General features: G+C 40.3%; 1 protein-coding gene across 3 annotated transcripts in view; it reads right to left on the reverse strand.

The window, feature by feature from the left end:
- Positions 1-10085: 10085 nt before the first annotated feature.
- Positions 10086-18869, reverse strand: part of CCBE1 (collagen and calcium binding EGF domains 1) — a 224348-nt gene continuing 215564 nt past the window's right edge. For 2 of the 3 annotated variants that reach the window (XR_007356900.2, XR_012668379.1), the window contains 2 exons: positions 13348-13428; positions 10086-12243 (listed from right to left, as the gene is read on the reverse strand). The gene's annotated coding sequence lies outside the window, so the exon portion shown is untranslated. Of the gene's footprint in view, positions 12244-13347; positions 13429-18869 lie in introns of those variants that run through there. The other variant, XR_007356898.2, reaches the window with a different exon arrangement.

Consider the following 18869-nt stretch of genomic DNA (forward strand, 5'->3'; position numbering starts at 1 on the left):
GCGATGAGAATGTTCCTAGTAATGTGGACCTGAAGATGTGCTTCTGTGGTGGCCACCATTTGGATGATACACTGAATACTGAACCATAGGCTGCTACTTCATGAAGATTCCCTAGCTGAGGCTCTAAGAGACTCATGTCCTCTGTGGATCAGACACAGGGAGGAACCTGCAATACCCACTGACCAGTGGGTTACACTTCTTCGGTTAATTATCCATATACTCACCATGGTATATGAGTGTCTTATTTAAATCCAGGTGAGCAATCCACAAATTCACCTGTGTTTTCTTGCCCTCTTGTCAGGAACAAGTCAGATTTTTAGTAAATTCTCTCTATTTTTATTCTTCTCTCCCTCATTCTGACAGCACCACTGCTGACTGGTTGTAGAAATTTATTCTCAATTAATTTGCTCTGAAAAGGTGGGGTTTGAACGGGTTGGTAGTTGGACGGGTTGGTGGCATTGGGTTTTGATTTCTTGAATCCCAGCCATATAGTTGTGGAGTTCTTTCTATGGAATTGTTGACAACTTATTATTATTATTTGCATTACTGTAGTGCCTAGTATTCTCAGTCATGGACCAAGACCCCATTATGCTAGGTGCTGTACAAACAGAAAAAAGAGAGAGGCCTTGCCCCTAAGAGCGTACAATCTTGTCTATATTAGTAGAGGGTCTCAGTGTTCACTATCCTTCAGCATCCAGGAGGGGCCTTGGCAAGAATCTCAGGTGGTGGCTCAAACACCCTTTGGCACATCCAGCATTTTCTGTTGTGTGAAAAGGCCAAAGTCTGTAATGAAGTTTGGGTTGCTATCCGAACTGGGATTCCACACAGATCATTTTGGGAAGGTTGATCATTTTTCACAGCAGTCTGTGCTGACTCTTGAAGCCGACTGGTCATCCACCTAAGACTTTCCAGGAGTTATGGCTGACGAGAAGAAGGGTCTAACCTCCATTTCCATGGTCTTGGTGAAGGTCTGAAGGAATTCCTTAGCCCATAGTCTGTGTGTCAAGAGGTATTTTTTTGCTCACAGTGTTAGAGTCAACTACCTTTGTGTTCCCTCTGCCACAAGTTGTCAGAGAACCCTAAAGTATTTTGTGGGTGGTGTTGTCTGGGAAGGGTGATTTAGATGCTAACATGTTGATTGCAATGAATAGTATGCGACTGTAACATTTTTCTGGGTATGTAGCAATTTTCCTAAGGAAGTTCTGGGAACTTTCTGGATCCAGAGGTTTTCTGGGGTGGACAGCTGTGATGTAGCCTTCTATTGCAATAGTGTCTTGTTATGCCTTCTTATCAGGTAGACCTGTGATGTCAGCAAGGAGAATGTGGTGGTCCATGCACGATAGGATATGCTTCATGTGTTATCTACATCCACATACAGACAGAAGATGAAGTCTAGTGAATGGCACACTGTGTGGATAGAGCCTGTGACTGCCTAAGAGAACCCCATGGTTGTTAATCTAGACATGAGGGCTCTGACCAGAGCATTGGAGCAATGCCAACAAGGGTGCAGAAGTCTCCCAAAACAATGACTGTAGTGGTGTCTATCATCATCTCTGTTAGCTCTGCTGGGAAGCCTGAACTTTTTGGAAACCTATAGACTAAAAGATGCTAAATGTTGACTTTGTTTTTGGCATTCAGACTTTGACTGTTGGCTAGAGTAGGCTGATCACTTAAAAATCAGGGTAGTCCTGACAGAACCTTTTCTGCCTTTGATGTAACCTTCAACAGAATGTCAGCTTTGCCTCTGGCCTTCTCCATTGCTCTGATATAGTGATGTATGGAGTAGCCTCAGGGGATGACATAGGCCAGAACTGTACCTGTGTTGTTGCTGAATGAGATCTCAGTGATGCAGCTCAGAGGTTTTCTTGAAGTTTCTTACCAAGCCCCAGGAATTTGACTAGGTTGCAACGAGAAACTGCAGGTGCTTTGGGATCCTAGGTGGTGCACTGCTGCAGTAGAGGCACTGGTACATGTAAATATTATGTTATGGCAGGCATCACCAAGTGGTGCTTAGTCTATTCATACTCTTCCAAGTTCAAGCAAATGTTCAGTCTTGGGGAGATATGCTGTATTGTTAGTTTTTGTTATGCAAAGTTCTGTGTAGAAACAGTGGTCCTCAGGGAGGAAACTGAGCAATCAGATGGTGAGTATAGTCTCTGGCTGGAGTAAATTCTTAAAGCAGAGTTGCTCATTGGGAACTGGACACTGGTGTTGGTCTGAGTTTTCTGAAAGAAGAGATGGTGTTGTATGCAGTTTGACCACCTCTGTTCCAGGATTAATGTATATGTGTAAATACAAGAATTTACAGAATAGACCCAGACTCCACCTATGTTCTTGATTTCAACTCCACTGGGAAGCAGACCTGCAAACACCTGGACATCTGCTATCACTCGTAAGAGGACTGAAGTTGGTGTCCCAACGGGACACGTGTTAGAAGGAGGAGCGACAATTAGACAGTTCATTACAATGAGCTAGATCATCTCTGTTTAATCTGATCTAATCTAGTCTATCTAGAAGTATTCAAATAGTTTTTAATGGCCATAGATGGTATACCCCGGAGATCTACATGAGCAAGGAATATAAACTGCCACCTGCCTGGCACTATTCTGCAGCCGCAGACCCAAGTAGAGCCCTTTGAGGAATCCACACCTGGGGAAAGTGTGGGAACATAAAATTATTTATTTCTGGGAACATTACGTTGTTCATATTCAAGATAATAGAGAAGAAAAGGGGTAATAAATAGAACTCCAACTGGAAATGTACTTAAAAGTGAAATGACTGAAGAAAAAAAAAAGGCACGAGAGGAAAAAAGATATGAGTAACTTAAATGGTGAACATCAGTTGTGAGTACTCAGTAATGATCCCTAGCCCATGTAGGCTCATATATGTCCCTCTATCCCTCATCTGTATAGTCACAGAGAACCTCACAATCATTAGCGCATTTATTTTGGGGTATGTCTACACAAATAATGAGTTTGCGGCCTAGCCTGCTGCACACTAAGTGTCCATGTGGACCCTGCTGCCGCACACTAAAATTTCCCAAGTGCTCTTTCATGTACCCCACTTTGAAACAGGAATAGATTAAAGCACAATAGCGAACTTTTAGTGCCTGGCAGCAGGGTCCATGTGGAAACGTAGTGCACAGTAGGCTAATGTGAAGTAGATTTACACCCCAGCTTGCTGTGAATTATGTGTTTGGGTAAACAAACGCTTTGCAACTACTCCCTGAGATAAGAAAGCAGTATCACCCCATTTTGCACATAGAGAACTGAGGCAAAGAGATTAAGTGATTTGCCCAGGTCACCCAGGCAGTCTGTGGTAGAACTAAGTCTGTGGTGAGACCTAAGCCAGGGCATTATCCACAAGGCTATTGTTTCTCCCTGTTGCTATCCTGGTTCTAGCACAGGTTCCCTGACTGGTACGTACAGCGATTTATTTATTTTTTCATGAGAACCATGTAATCCAACCCATGCCCCCTTGACTCTCCTCCTAGGTAATCTATAGCACAGTTTGATAACACAGTTCTCATACAAACAAAAAGCCCTATCCACATCAGTGAAATAAACCATGCTAGAACGCCATACTAACAAGCATGCTTAGACACACACAACTGTAGCTAAGATGTTTCTGAATCATAAATGAACTGAGCTTTTCTTATTAATTTTATTTAGCATATGGACATAGGTGCTGGAACTAGGGGTGCTGCCATGAAGTGGTTTCAAGCATATACAGGGGTTACAGTTTGGTTCAATGGCTCTTAGCACCCCCACTATACAAATCGTTCCAGAACCTCTGCATATGGGTGGAAGGAAGGTGTTTGTCAAATTTTCAGAAGTCCTAAGCAACGCCCTCCCACAACCCACTCCATGCCCCAATAGGTGATGTCCAGCAATAAATTAATGTTAGGATTTTTGCCCTATAGGTGTGGTCCAAGAGGATCTCAAAATCCACAAAAATTTTTGACAGGAAAAGAACATTTCACAACTTTTCTTAATTTCCAGGCAGTGGTCCTTGCTGGTCCTACTCAGTTGCTCTTTCTAGCCTACAAATCCATAAATGAAGTATATTACTTAATTTCAATTACAATGTTAATTATAGAAGACAAATGGATACTGGATCTCACACCGTAATTAATCTACCCGATATTTACTTAGTAAATTGCTCAGACCAGATTAAGCTGTAGCTAGGGAAGCAGGACAAGGAAAGTGAGTGACAGAAGCATTATCATGGCACACTGCCTCCCATTGGGAGAGTTCTTCTTTCTTCTGAAAGAGACGCCTTCAGGGATCATGTAATTTGAATTCCCTGTGAATTTAGTGTCATCTTAGCTTGACCAGCTCTGGAAGAACATATTAACCTCCTCTTGTGATTTTCAAAAAAACATTCTAATTTAGCAAGTAATTAAGGGTCACATGTAGGATAAAGAGCTAGATAATCTTGGATTACGCACAGGAAGCTTTGTTTCCAAGGCAACCCCAGTGGAGGCGGTGTTAATGCCGAGGTCAGTCAGTTAATGAACTGGGAATGGTTACTGGCAGCAAAACAGGCTAGGGCCAGGGAAATGGAAATAACAATTATATTACCATTTAATGATTCAGTAATAGAAAACAAATGCTTACAAAGCTGGTTAACACAGAAAATATTGGAGACAAAGGTTGCAGTCAGTGGGAACGTTCTGCTGGTTAAGGTCAAGTGAAATCGAAAACAGTGACGCTTGACAAGCCTCATATTTCTGAGCTCAAATCAGTTCAGTTGTCATTCATGGATTTCATTGCAGTCTCAGTACAAACCTGTCAGTGTTTGCGTAAACTGACGTTGTTTTCGTTGGCACTAAATGCTGGACGTTCATTTCTTCCTAAGGTTAGTCCTGACAGAGGTTACTACCTGTGGGACTTTGTTGGAGTGATATCAGCTGGATGGATTTAAGACACTGGGAGCAGGACACACAGCTTCTATGTATTAAGGAGGTAGCATTGTCTGACAGAGTTCTAGGCCTCCATGACTAATCTTACAAAAAAATCTCACGAGGCAAGAACAGAATTAAACATTATGAACAAGGGTGATGTGCAGAAGAAACTCAAGAAGCACATGGTAAAGGTTAACTAAAATTCAATCAATATATTAAAACAATTATAACTTTTTAAAAAATGGAATCTAATGCAGGAGAGACTACTCATAAGAGATTGTAATTTGAATTATATTACCAGGTGGATACTTATGACCATTCTAAATGCTTGCTACCAATCCAATTATTATTTTATAATCGGGCTGCCTCGGTGAACAGAAGACTATGTTCACATGGTTCAGTGGGAACATCTTCACAGAATCCCATATTCCTGCTTCTATTTAAACCCTTTCATACCTACCTCTCTCACAAGGTGGACAGATCCACATCAAGAGCCAAATTCAGTGCTAACAAATAGAGGTGTGACTTCCAGTGACTTAGATAAAAGTCAAGTCTGCTTATTCTAGGGGCTGGATGTAACCCTGAGATGTCAATGAGCTCTTGCATTTTGCAGAGCTGATGGTAAGCATTCCTTCATGATTCAACGTTTGGGGCCAACTTGTTAAAATCTGGCCACAAAATCCTGTGTTTTCATGCACAAACCGGCTAGCAGCACAGAGGAAACACTCTATGCAGTGTTATTGCAGCCATGTTGGTCCCAGGATGTTAGAGGCGCAAGGTAGTTGAGGTAATATCTTTTATTGGACCAACTTCTGTTGGTGAGAGAGACCAGCTTTCAAGAGGAAATATTGTTTATTAATTTGTGTTGAGTTTTTCAGACTTAGTGGGCACTTGTTGTTCCACCATGGAATTGCCTCTGCAGATCCCTGCTTATGAAGTCATGTGCCATGCCTCACGGGTACCTCCGAATGTTCCAAGCATGCCTGTAATGCCCTATGTGCGAAGGGTAACCTTCAGCATTGTACGTTACATGTAAATAGGCCACTGAGACATGGCGCATTCCTGGCTCGCATACCAATCACACATCATCCTGATTCTAATTATATAGACACTATCAGATAAAATCTCACCCCCAAAATGTAGATTTTGCAAAAACAAGTTTTTATAAAACCTCGTTGCAATGAACTGTGGCCACACATACACACACCAGTGATAAGCACTGATCAAAAGCAGACCCTTCAGCGCTCAGACCCTGATTCAGCAAAGCACTTAAGCACATACTTAAGTTTCCATCCATCCATGTTCAGCAAAGCACTTAAGCACACGTTTGACTTCAATGGGACTTGAAGCCTATACTCAAAGTAAGAACCTACTTATTTGTACTGATGAATAGAGATGGCCTTTGCTGTCTCGGTGCCCCAAAGCTTAGGCATCTCTAGAAAGCTGCTAAAGCAAAACTACTTTACCTTTACGTCAGTGATACTCAGACCTCAGTGTTCAGGAGCCGCATTGGTGATCAACATTACACAAAAGAGTCACAGTAGTGTGAATTAATTGTTTCATTTACCATTTATCTCTCGCTATATATATATATATAAGCTATAAACGAAACAATTAATTCACTGATTTTATACTTTATATTTTCTCACAGCAAAATGACTGACCAAGTAATATTATATGATCAACTACAGTTGGCTAATAACATAGTAAAAGCATCCTGATTGGCTAATAATTAAATCACACTGTGTTTTAATACCATGTGCTGCGAAGAGCTGCAGGAGACACATTAAAGCTCAGGCTTCAGAGTAGCAGCTGTGTTAGTCTGTATCCGCAAAAAGAACAGGAGGACTTGTGGCACCTTAGAGACTAACAAATTTATTAGAGCATAAGCTTTGGGCTGTAGCCTACAAAAGCTTATGCTCTAATAAATTTGTTAGTCTCTAAGGTGCCACAAGTCCTCCTGTTCTTATTAAAGCTCATGAGCCTCAGTTGGAGTATCACTGCTTAAAGTAGTACACTGTTGCAGTGGGGGTGCTGAGAGCCATTGCACCAACATGTAAACCCTGTATATGATGGAAACCACTTCAAGCTGGGGGGTACGGCAGTGGAAAAGTTTTCTGTTAAAAAATGCAGTTTTGTCTGAGCCAAAATGTTTTGTGAGGATGTTTCAATTTAGACTAAACTTTCAATGGGAAAATGTTCATTTTGACTTTCTTGTTCCATTTTGCTAATGTCAATATGTTTCACTTCAACATTATCATTTAAATTCATTTTGTTTGGACATATATTATCTCCATAACTAATTTTAATACTATATTATATTTAATCTTTTAATAATATATTGTAACACTTTAAAAACTGTAAAACTGTAAACAAAACTGACATTATTGAAACAAAACATGTTTAGCCTTATTAAAATGAAACTTTTTAACATTATTGAAATGAAAAATTTTAGTGGCTCCAAACTGAATTTTTTCAGAATTTTTGTTGCACAGGAAATTTCAGCTTTTTGTTCCGATTCAGAACCACCATTTTTCCAGAATTGCCCGCAGAACAGAAATTCTGGTTTGTGATTAGCTCTAGTTTCCATGAAATATTTTTAGAATTCCGATGGAGTAGGCTTTTTAAAAAGTAAATAAATAGCCACCTGTAGTGTTTGTAATTCAAGCATTGTAGCATTGTGTTAGTGCATGTGAATCTTAACATTAAACTAACTAAACAAAATGAAAGTGACAATCTATTTTCATTGCCCAAACTGATACAAAAATCAAAAAATAAACAAAGAGCATCCATTATAAAAAGTAAATTTCATTATTAAAATTCTTCCAGACTTATTAATCTAAAGCAGTATTAGTACCAATAGGAAGGAAAGTTGTGATTTTTAAAAATATATGGTTTTTAACCAAACATTACTGTTCTCATTGTTCTCAATAAACATTCAGAAATATTATTTCTTTCTTACCATTGTTTTCATTTGCAGTCTAATAGCAAAATTGGAAGACACATTCTGTTTTTCTCTGTACTAATCCTGTTCTCTTGCTGAGATAAACAATTTGCTCTTTCAGTTTATCCATTTGCAAATGAGATTATTGTCTCATAAAACAGCACAATAGTAATTTTATAAATTATGCAACATGAAGAGTATGAATGATCTATTAGGTTTTTAATGTTTTCTTAACTCATCTGTATCACAAGTTTTCTCCTGTGATCTGTTGAGAGGAAAAACTCTGCAGGTGTTTTTCACCTTTTTTTAAAATAAATTCCCAACTATTTGCAATATTCAAATGAAATCAGTGTCTTAGAATGTGTTTTTAACAGTTGTTAAACTAGGAAACATTTAACTTAAAGTTTGGGCCAAATTGTTTGAAAATGTGCATGGATTAGGGGTGTCTCCTATAGGGCAACTGATTTTTGGATGCCATCTGACTCCACAATGGTTCCTACATGCAGCCCCCGAACATGTGCATAGTTTTGCAGCTTCTAGTATATCTGCATTCATTTGGGGGACTATGGCATACTGAGGCAGACCCAGTTACTTGGTACATATACTGCACTGTATAAGTAAATATACTTTCCCCCCCAGTGTATATACTTTAATATATAAAAAGGAGAAAATGTGCAAAAAAACAAAAGTGCAGCTGGAAGTACATGCCACTCTGTGTCTGTAAGATAGTCTTCATTTAGTTTTATTCTTCACATTTCACAATGAACAGGATAAAAATGTCACTGTAAGTAAATAATTTAGCCTTATGCTTAAGTAGATTTCACAATAAGCTACCAGATGTACAAGAGGTTACAAGCAACTGGTCAGTTCAGAAGTTCCCCAATGCTGCACAGATTTAGAGGCAAGGAGAAATCTTAACTCTAGGCATTCTGATTGCAAAAGGATCAAAAGTACATTTAAAAGACATAAGTGAATCAATACAGAAGCTTGGAAAACCAGAAGTCATCGTACAATGGATTCAAGTAGCTATCAAAATTGGACTAATGCCAAGTTTCTCAAAATAATGCATCCTGGTTCCCATAGTACAATGAAATTATTTTGTTGTCAAAAAATGGTGCTGTGTCACATCCGTTCAGTGTGAATGGTTTGGGTTGAGTATTAGTCTGCCACAGACATCCACTAAGCAAATCTAGACATTGTGCCAAATTGTTTTGAGGTTCTGTAAGACGAATTTATCTAGAGGTTGAACAAATATAATCAAACTGTTGACTGCTTAATTGTTCAACTCCAGGCTGCAAAGTAATTAATCACTAGGTTTATTTGTCTATTTATACAATTTCAAAACCCCAATACAGCCTGAACAGCTAATGGGGGCATTTAACCTATTGTGATTCCTGGCACGTCTTAATTCAATATTTGATATGGGAAGTGTATCCGCCAAAATTTTCCAAGAATAACAACTTAACAGTGGGATTAATCAGAGTACTTCAAGTATTAAGCAGTGGCAAACCAGCAAACATCATTATGAACATGCTTTGTAGCTCTCATACAAATACTGTACAGTCAGTAATATTCAGTAAACAAACACTTGACTTCCCAATTGACTTCAGTCTTTTTCTTCTCAACATCTTCTTTAAGGAAACTCTACCAATGCCTGATGTTTCCATAGAAAAGGAAGCAAAAGCCCTTCACTGTGCAGAAGTCTTTATGGAGAGGAAGATACACTTCTGTGATTTCCTTTTTTTACACTCCTTCCTAAAACAGCTGGCCACAGTTAACAAACCAGCCTGACTGTGAAATGAAGGCAAGTTATAGCCTTTTCAGCTATCAATGCAGGATATAATACCTAATTTTGGTGGGAAACACAACATACTAATTATTACTCACAAAGCAGGGACAAAGTCATAGAGATTGCCTAGCCATTAATAATTATTATTTAGAAAGCACACCAGAACATTTATACTCTTCCTAAAATAATAGGTCAACAAATCTAGTCATTTTGTTCAACATCTAAAATACTCTTTTTAAAAAATGTGAGCAGAGCAGACACTGCATCATATTGGGACCTGTAGGTCACAGTGATACTCACTATCAATTACATTTCCTTGTTTCTTTCTCTCCTTTTTTCTTTTTTGGCTGATTATAATATTTTTATATCTGAGGGACTGCTATTTTGTAAGAGATCTCACTATCTTTTGCAGCTTTGGACAACCATGTTCAGGTCGAATTTTATTAAAATGAACAACTGACTTGTTCATGTTTACTTCAAGCAGGGATGAGCTGAACAGATTTGAAAACATCTGAAACCCTTTGAACGTTAGAGGTTGGAGAGTTTAGACTCGTTTAAAGTAAATGACCTGGAAGTGAACCATGAGAAACATGAAAGCATCCTAGGCTTTGAACTTTGACTTCTAGAATGCACCCATGAGAAGCAGGAGTTACTCCCTTGGAGGAACTCATGTGATCCACTCCCTTACTTGAACCACCAGATTTTCTTCTCTCTTGTTGCTATAATTTCTTTCCTTTTCAGTTACCAAGGATTCCTTCTCATTCTCAGTTGCCAGACCTTTACCCTGATCTACCCCAACACCTTGCCTTCTCCCTTCCTTGCCTCCCACAGCTGCTACACCTCTTTTGTCTTGCTTGCAAACCCTCCCCACCCCACATCCATCCATCCATCCATCCATCCCAACCTCTCTTTCACTTTCTTTCCATTCTCTCAGTGACATTCATTTTCTTCCTTTTGCCAGGTCCTGTCTCAGTTGCCACACACGCTCTTTCAGATGCCTTATCTCTTCTGTGGTACAGCACAACTGCCAGCATCATAACACTGGATAAGGAAGGAGCAGTGCAGAAATCCATAGTATAGATTTCCTGTGATTCACTGTAGGAGCTCCCCTCTCTAATGGGATCTGCTATGTGGGATCAGGCCATTAGTCTGTATTGTCCCAGGAAATGGCCAGTGACTAATGGTCAGAGGAAGATGAAAATACTAATGATGCAATGCTGCTGCTTTCCAGTGGTGTTGACCATACACAAATAACTGCTTTGAACAACACAGTGATCTTCTTCAACATGGATTGTGATTAACGTGAACCTGGAAGTACTAATTAATGAAACCAGGAACTAAAAGTACCAAAACAATAAGAAATCCTTCTACTCTGGAGAAAGATGGAGATACATAATAGCACTACATACTAGGCTTTCAGGATATTTCTCAAGCCCTCATATATAATTCCTCCAAAATCCCAGGGCTCTGGGCCATAGGTGTGGCAGCCACAGGCATTGTAACCATCAAGGTGACACTGAATAGACTACAGGAGGAATAGGGAAAGGGGCCACATCCAGTCAGGCTGCAAAGAACACAAGAGAACCCCCTTTGGCTGCCAGCAGGAATTTGACCCCTCCACTCCTTGGCTCTATCTTGCTCCTGGTGAATGTCACTGAATCTGCACTTTCCACCTCCTGCTGCAGTGGCTTCTCTTCTGCCAAACTGAGAATGGCCCTGCTGGGGACTTCCTAGCTAAGAAGGAGGTGGGGAGAATGAACAAATGGGTCTGTGAGAGAAAGAGGGAGTGAGAGCGAGGATGCAAGAGGAGGATACTCTGGGTGAGGAGAGACGGAATGGTCAAGCAAAGGTGAGGAAGGAGAAGCAAAGAAAATGGAGTAGAATGTAACAGCAGAATCTTGCCAGTGAGCTTCATAGAACCCCAAGGTGTGTATTGTATTTTACTGCATGTTCCAAAACATCAAACCACACAGAACGCTAAGCTAAACCCACTTCCCCTGACAGGACACATGAAGGAAGTTGTCCTCTCAGCACTGAACTGATATTAACAACTAATCCAAAGCTTGATCCAATAAGCATACCTGAATGGAAACTGGGGAACAATAGGGAATGCACATAAGGAAATAGGTACCAATTAGGATCCTGGGAAGAGAGAAACAAGGAGGAAATGTCCATTGGGGCCCAGATTCTGCTCCCAGTAAATCCAGTCACCCCCCGATTTACATCGGTGTAAATTAGACTGGAAACCCAGATGCCAGAGTCCAGGAAGGAAACGTGTAGGAGCGAGAGGGAGAGAAGAAAAGGCTTTAAACTGAACATGTGTAAATGAATTGCTATTTTAAGTTGTTTTCTTTTAAAAAAAGCTTCTCCAGTGCTTGTGTGTGTGGTCTTATCTGTGTCTGCAGTAATCCGAACATCAGCTGGGAACACAGAATTTGCTAGCTGGGAGGAGAGAAGGCTGTATTTCCTGACACGTCAGAGACGTGATGAGACACTCTCTTCAGGCAGAGCAGCTGCTGCCTTTTAGTCCCTTTGCCCAAAATACCTGCTCTTCTGGTCTCCCATGCCAGAGGGTGACCCGAGGTTGATGGCTTCCTCCAAAACCTAGAGGATTAGAGAGAAAGCAAATGGGGAGATTGAGTCCCAGGCAACTTTAGGGGGTTACATTGGTCTTGTTCCTATCTCAGCAAATATTTCACCTTGCGTTTATTCTGTTGTGTGGATGGGCCAAACCCTGGAAGCCCTTGGCCAGGCTGTGCACTGGGGAGTTCTGGGATGCACATAGGAGGGAAGGAATCCTGCCTCCAAAGCTCCTGAGAAACAGCAGCAGAGCTACAAAAAGGCTCTTGATGCAATGTCAGGATTGCAATAGATTGCCACTGTGGTCCACAGCCAGGAGATGAAAAAGCTGATGTATTGCCTAGTTATGGAGCTGCCAGCCCAGCTCACTCCCCTCACCACAGCTTGCTCTTAGCCCACCACCGAACCTACCCTGCAGGCAGGGGCAGAGGGAGACTCTGCAGGACAGAGGTCTGCATAGGTCCCAAATCCTGCCCTCCCCTTGCCACTGCAGAACTGGGGCAGTTATGTTGGGTTCGGCCCTTTATGGCTACAGAAAAGGCTGCAGAATTGGTCCCTGTATTGTTTGTATGACAGTGAAACATGAAGGAGTAACATAGGATGACTGTTGTCTCATTGGGGTTCTTACAGAAGGGATGGCCTAGTGTAGTGCTACTCAAAGCGGTGGTCCGCGGACCGGTGCTGGTCCCCGAGCCATCAGCTGCTGGTCTGCGCACACATTGGAAAAAAAAATTGCCGGTCCCCCACATCAGATAGCTTGAGAAGCAGTGGCCTAGTGGTTAGCATGCTAGCCTGGGACTTAAGCGACCCATGTTCAATTTTCTGCTTCATCACACTCTCCACTAAAAGAAAAGGAGTACTTGTGGCACCTTAGAGACTAACCAATTTATTTGAGCATGAGCTTTCGTGAGCTACAGCTCACTTCATCAGAAGTGATGAAGTGAGCTGTAGCTCACGAAAGCTCATGCTCAAATAAATTGGTTAGTCTCTAAGGTGCCACAAGTACTCCTTTTCTTTTTGCGAATACAGACTAACACGGCTGTTCCTCTGAAACACTCTCCACTGTAACACTTTGTCTCTGTGCCTCAGCTCCCCATCTGTAAAATGATGAAAACAGAACTTCCCTACCTTACAGGGGTGCTGTGAAGATAAATGCATCAAAGATTCCCAGGCGCTCAGATACTATGGTCGTGGGGGCCACAAAAGTACCTACAACAGATACATGTTATGTGAGGTCTCTCTTACCCAGCAAAGTGTTTAATAAGATAAATACGAAGACTTATTTAAAAAAACAACAACAAATAAGCAGGCACGTACACTGCACTTGTGAAATGTGTGTGTTCCCAGGCAAGTTGTGTGTGTGCAGGTGTAATTACCATCTGAACATGCAAACTGAGTGCAAGTCAGGCCCCCTCTTTTTGTTTTCAAAGTCATCCTCTAACTTTGCTGCAAGATGCTGCCAAACAGGTGGACAGCTCAGGATAACTGAAGTCATTCAAGCGTACATTCCTTCCAGTTTAGCTTTTCGTGAGTTTCCTCAGTCTTACTCATCCTTGCTGTAATGTTACTTTAATTTATGGGTGAGGGATATGTGAGTAGGTGAGGGAGTAGTGAGAGTAGTGTACCAGATTACAGAGCAATAGCTGTCTTTTTACACAGACTAATTTTTTCAGCTGTGAGAATTTATTGCTCCGTGACAGACCTACAAACGTAGCAGGGAAAACAGAGTGTTCAAAGAATTAAAGAAAACAACCCTTCTTTTCACCTTAGAGCAGAGTCAATGGATGTGTGTCCTGCTGACATTGTTATTCAATCTGCATTAGCGAAAAACTGTGGCTGTTGCTTTACGCAAAGACTAACTGTACTTCAATTATTTCAAAAACTGACCCCGGAGCCAAGATTCTTTTGACACAAATAAAAGAGACTCATTTGTGACTAGTGAAAAGAACTGAGAGATTTGGATTTTGTAGCTAAGATAGGAGGAATATCCTTTTCGGAGTAATTGTCATCTCCCCTGCACTACAGATAACCTGTGAGGAGTGTGCTTTTTAACCTGACAAACCATTACAATGAGAAACCATTCTGATTTGAACAGAAAACTTCCTGTAGCTTAAATTATAACCATTTAAAATGACCAGAGGTGTAGCCAGTGAAGTCTGACTGACCCTCTATTATGGCTTGTTCCCAACTATTATAAATGGTGCTGACTTTTGCATATCATGAAACGTGCCTTTGCTAATGTGGGCGTTTGAGAAAAAATAAACATATTTATAATTATTAAGTTCCATGGTTGGTTTTTTTTCCCATTTTCAAATCACATTACAAATATTAACCTTCAAAATAACTCTGTAAAATAGGTATAATTTTGGAGCCAGATCTTCAGCTGTTGTCAATTGTTTCAGCTCCATGGACTTCAACTGAGCGACAATAATTTACACAAATTGAGGATCTGGCCCTCACATTTTACAAGGCCAAATACTAGTAAGTTAGTTTCACCCAGCTTCCATTCCCTGAGGTCAGACACAGAATATGGCATATTGAAAAGTATTTGCTAGAACATAAGATTTAGAAGTTTGATGTGGTAATTTGACACTCTGATATCAGGGGAGAGAGTAAAAGCACTTGTCCTTGAGGAAAATGGCAGATGTTATTCCCCATCTATCAATAACATTCTTCAGATAACTTATCCTTTCATTTAAGATTTGTTTATGCATAGGAAGGTAAAATGAATTATCAGCTATTTCAGTGTAGGGTTGTTTATTTCATAAGATATCAAATATATTATTACCTAGATGATAGATTAGTTAGCCCATTAAAGCTAAAAGAGCCATGTTCAAATTCCACAGCTACATTATAATCTTTTAACCTTTATTAGCCAAGGTCATCTTCATGTCAGTATCAGGCACTGGGTCATCTGATCTTTTCTTAGAGCCTGTTCAATCCAGCGAGACACCGAAGTGCCTTTTCCAAGGTCCTCAGCTCTCAATTGCTGGTGCTCAGTATTTTGCAAGACAGCACTTTGTATTTTACAGGATCATGCTCTGGGGCATCCTTATCAGAGCTAGAACAGTTTTCCAGCCACAAAAAATAAAACCTATGGAGTAGCATATACTGTACTGTGTATTTGAGATGCCACATCCACCTGCGAGGAAGTAAGAATTCTGACTTGACAGGCCTCATTCTTCAGTGAAGCCTATGCTAATACACTCGCCAAAGAATATTAAAATCCTCACCAATGACATTGTTGAGATCTTTACTAATTACTGATAGTTACATTGTTGTTTTAGCAGTGTCAGTCCCTGGATATTAGAGAGACAAGGTAGGTGAGGTAATATCTTTTATTGGACCAACTTTTGTTGGTGAGAGAGACAAGCTTTTGAGTCACATGGAACTGAAGAGCTCTGAGTGGCTCAAAAGCTTGTCTCTCTCACCAACAGAAGTCGGTCCAATTAAAGATATTACCTTGCCCACTTTGACTCTTTGATAGTTACAATGACGAACACAGCAAGATAGACACATTTGAGGCCCAGTTATCATTGGAGTCTCAAGCTAGCCTGTTTGGAGCATTTTCCTGACACTAAAATTCTCAAAAGCAGGCAATGTGTTGTAATATGTGAAAATTCTACCACTGGTTATGCCCGTTTGGGGCACTAATATGTGCATGCAGATTTCTGTGCACAGAGAGATGGAGAGAGGCTGGGGTCTGAAATATTAGGCCCTTTATGCTCTTTGCTGCGTGCTTTTTATGAATGTTGCATCATTTCTTTTGTGTATTCCATTGTATGCTTATGTGCCATCATTCAACTTATTCTTATTCTATTCTAAACTTTTTAAAAAGGGAAAAATAAGGCCAGAGGACTTAGCAGAAGGCACCACGTCTGCCATGATTTAGCTTTTATATACAATAACCATTCCTGGATCCCAGGACACAGTACACACCCTGATCAGAACCAACTACATCTTTACATGTAAAGTTCATTCCTCCCAGCTCCAATATTGACCTCAGTTTTGTACAACTGCACAAAAAGGGGAGCCAGGAAGAAGGTACAAGGAACCTGCCAGACTTTCAGTAGGAAATCATCTTTCTTGCACTCGCTATGTTTTCTAAGCCTTCCCTAATACCTTTGAGTTATTTTCTTTGGCATCAGAGAGTTTCTCTTTCAATAATTGCCGGGCTTGTGTTACAATACTCCTCGGTCACTTTCTCTTTACATCATCCCTAGTACCTTTCCCTTCTTCATGAGCTTTGTAAATAGGCTTCACTGCCCTTCGAGGGGGCTTAATTATTTAACATTAGCCCAAGTTAATTTGTGCTGAACTAGTACTTCCACAGCGATCAACATGAGGAGGTACCAGTGTCCTACCTCAATGGATGGAGCAGCAGGAGGGGGACAGAAAGAAGACAGAAGAGGAAAGGAACAGAGGTGTGTCTTCACCTCTCTCTTGCTGTCTTTCCCCAAGGACCTTGCTGGTGGTTAGTAAATTACTTTTATGCACCAGTTTTTACCTGCTAATACACCTCACATATGCTTTGGTGGGACAGGGCCCAATCATTTACACAAGGCCCGATTCAAAAGACTCCCATGGATTTCATTGGACTTTGTTTGAGTCAGGTCCATAGAGAGAGGGTACCTGAAACCTTGCTGCGGTTGTGGGAACTGAAAAATGCTCTTGTCATGGGGCAAGTGCAGTACTACTAATAAATAGCACTTTGCCTTTATATGGTGACTTTCATTCCAGGACCTCCATGCACCGTACAAACACTTGGTGAGATAGCGTATGTATCAGTATCCCCAATTTACAGCTAATGATACTGTGGTCCAGAGAGATGAAGCAGCTTGGCCAAGGTCACCCAGCAAATTCATGGCAGAACCCAGATCTCCTGCCTTCCTCCCCATCCCTGTGCCTTAACCGTAAGATCATCTCATTCCCCTTCAAAAAATGACAATCATTCCAGGTTAAAGTGTCATGTAATCCACCACGCTCATTAGCCCTTAGGGGATATGAAGCGCAGGTACTGACATTGACTGAAGTAAACTGGGGAGTACAGCACACATCTAAAGATTACAGCTCAGATGTGGGAAATGTACAGCGGCACCCCAGTGTTGCACAGTGTGTGATTTTCAACCCCATGTTACATTGACTTGTGGTAACCAGAAGCTATTATTGCTATGGGAAACAAAGGAAAACAGAAGGATCTTGGGAGAACACAAGCAGGTTAGCCGTAAACAATGGGGAGAACAGAGATCACTGCAACTGTGAGCTACAGAACAAACATGTCTGGAAAGCACTTCAAAATTTGTAGCTGCATAACACATAAGAGTGCAATGAGCTTAGATTTGGACAGGTATTAGATCAAGAGGCAGACAGCAGGTTTCTCAGCTCTCTTTGTTTTGTGGCTGTACCGAGTAATGGGTTTTGCACAGTGTTTGCTAGTTGCCCTGTAACTGCAGCAACCAAATAACCCACATTTAGAGGAGTTAATTGTAACTTGTTCATAAGGAAGTTTCTTTTTCTGAGCTAGTAGGAAATCCTTAATTTTCATGACAATGGAAAGAAAAGCAAGTGCCCGGTACAAGATTCAAAAGCATCTTTAGGAAACTAACTCCCAATTTAGAATATGAATAGGGGCCACAAATTACCTGGGATAAACATTTAGCCAGTATTTGACTGCTTGCAAACTAATTGATTTTGCCAAGTGCACTTACATGAAAGACAAAAAAAGAGTCTTTAATGTTAGTTTCACTTCAGCATAAATGAAATATTTCTGAATTGTTTTAAAAATGGATGCTCGGTCCACGCAATCTGTTCATTATACATATTTTATATTTATAGTTTTTAAATTTTGTGTCATTTTTGTCTAATGTGGGAATACTTAAAAGAGAAGCTTTAAAGGAATCAGAGCATCACCTGAAGGTTCTATAACAAAATGAAGACACTTACCCCCTCAAACATCTATTTCCATGCAACTTGCAATATGTTGTTTGATTGTAATTTGCAACACACACTGCAACTAGCAGAAATTTCTTTCATAGTATGTGTGCTCAGGGTAAAAACAATACTAAACACTGCTGATTTCATTTGTCACAAACTTTTGCAATGACACCTTTGTGAACTTTCTTTGAAATTTTTTCATAAATATTGGTCTATGGCTAAGCTATAAGGATAGTATGCTTGGACGCTCTCCATCTGGGGAGTTCAGAGCACTTTAGAAACATTAGTTAAACTTCAAGACACATCCCTGAAGTGCAGTAAGTATTGTTTATATCCATTTTGCAGGTTGGATTAATAAAGCAGAGAGAGAAAGATCAAAAAGCCAATCCAATGTTAATTGGAATCCATAGAAAGACACCCCATTTTGGATCAGGTTCTAAATGAATTTCTCAAGAACACAATAGTACTAGAACCCAGCAGACCCCCTAATCTTTTGCTCTAATGCTAGATAGATTAATTTTTTAAAGATACCTTGTATAATAATACTGATAATATTTTGCATATATAGTTAAAAATAAAATACCCACCAAAATTTTCAAAACTGGTTCCTTTGACAGGGATAAAGATTTTTTTTTAGGTTTTTTTTCCAACAATTTTCAGGGATTTTTTTATCCAAACTTTTATTGAAAATGTTATCAACATGATTAGTGAATCTT

This window comes from Caretta caretta, chromosome 5, assembly GCF_965140235.1.
Source record: "Caretta caretta isolate rCarCar2 chromosome 5, rCarCar1.hap1, whole genome shotgun sequence".
Taxonomy (NCBI): domain Eukaryota; kingdom Metazoa; phylum Chordata; order Testudines; family Cheloniidae; genus Caretta; species Caretta caretta.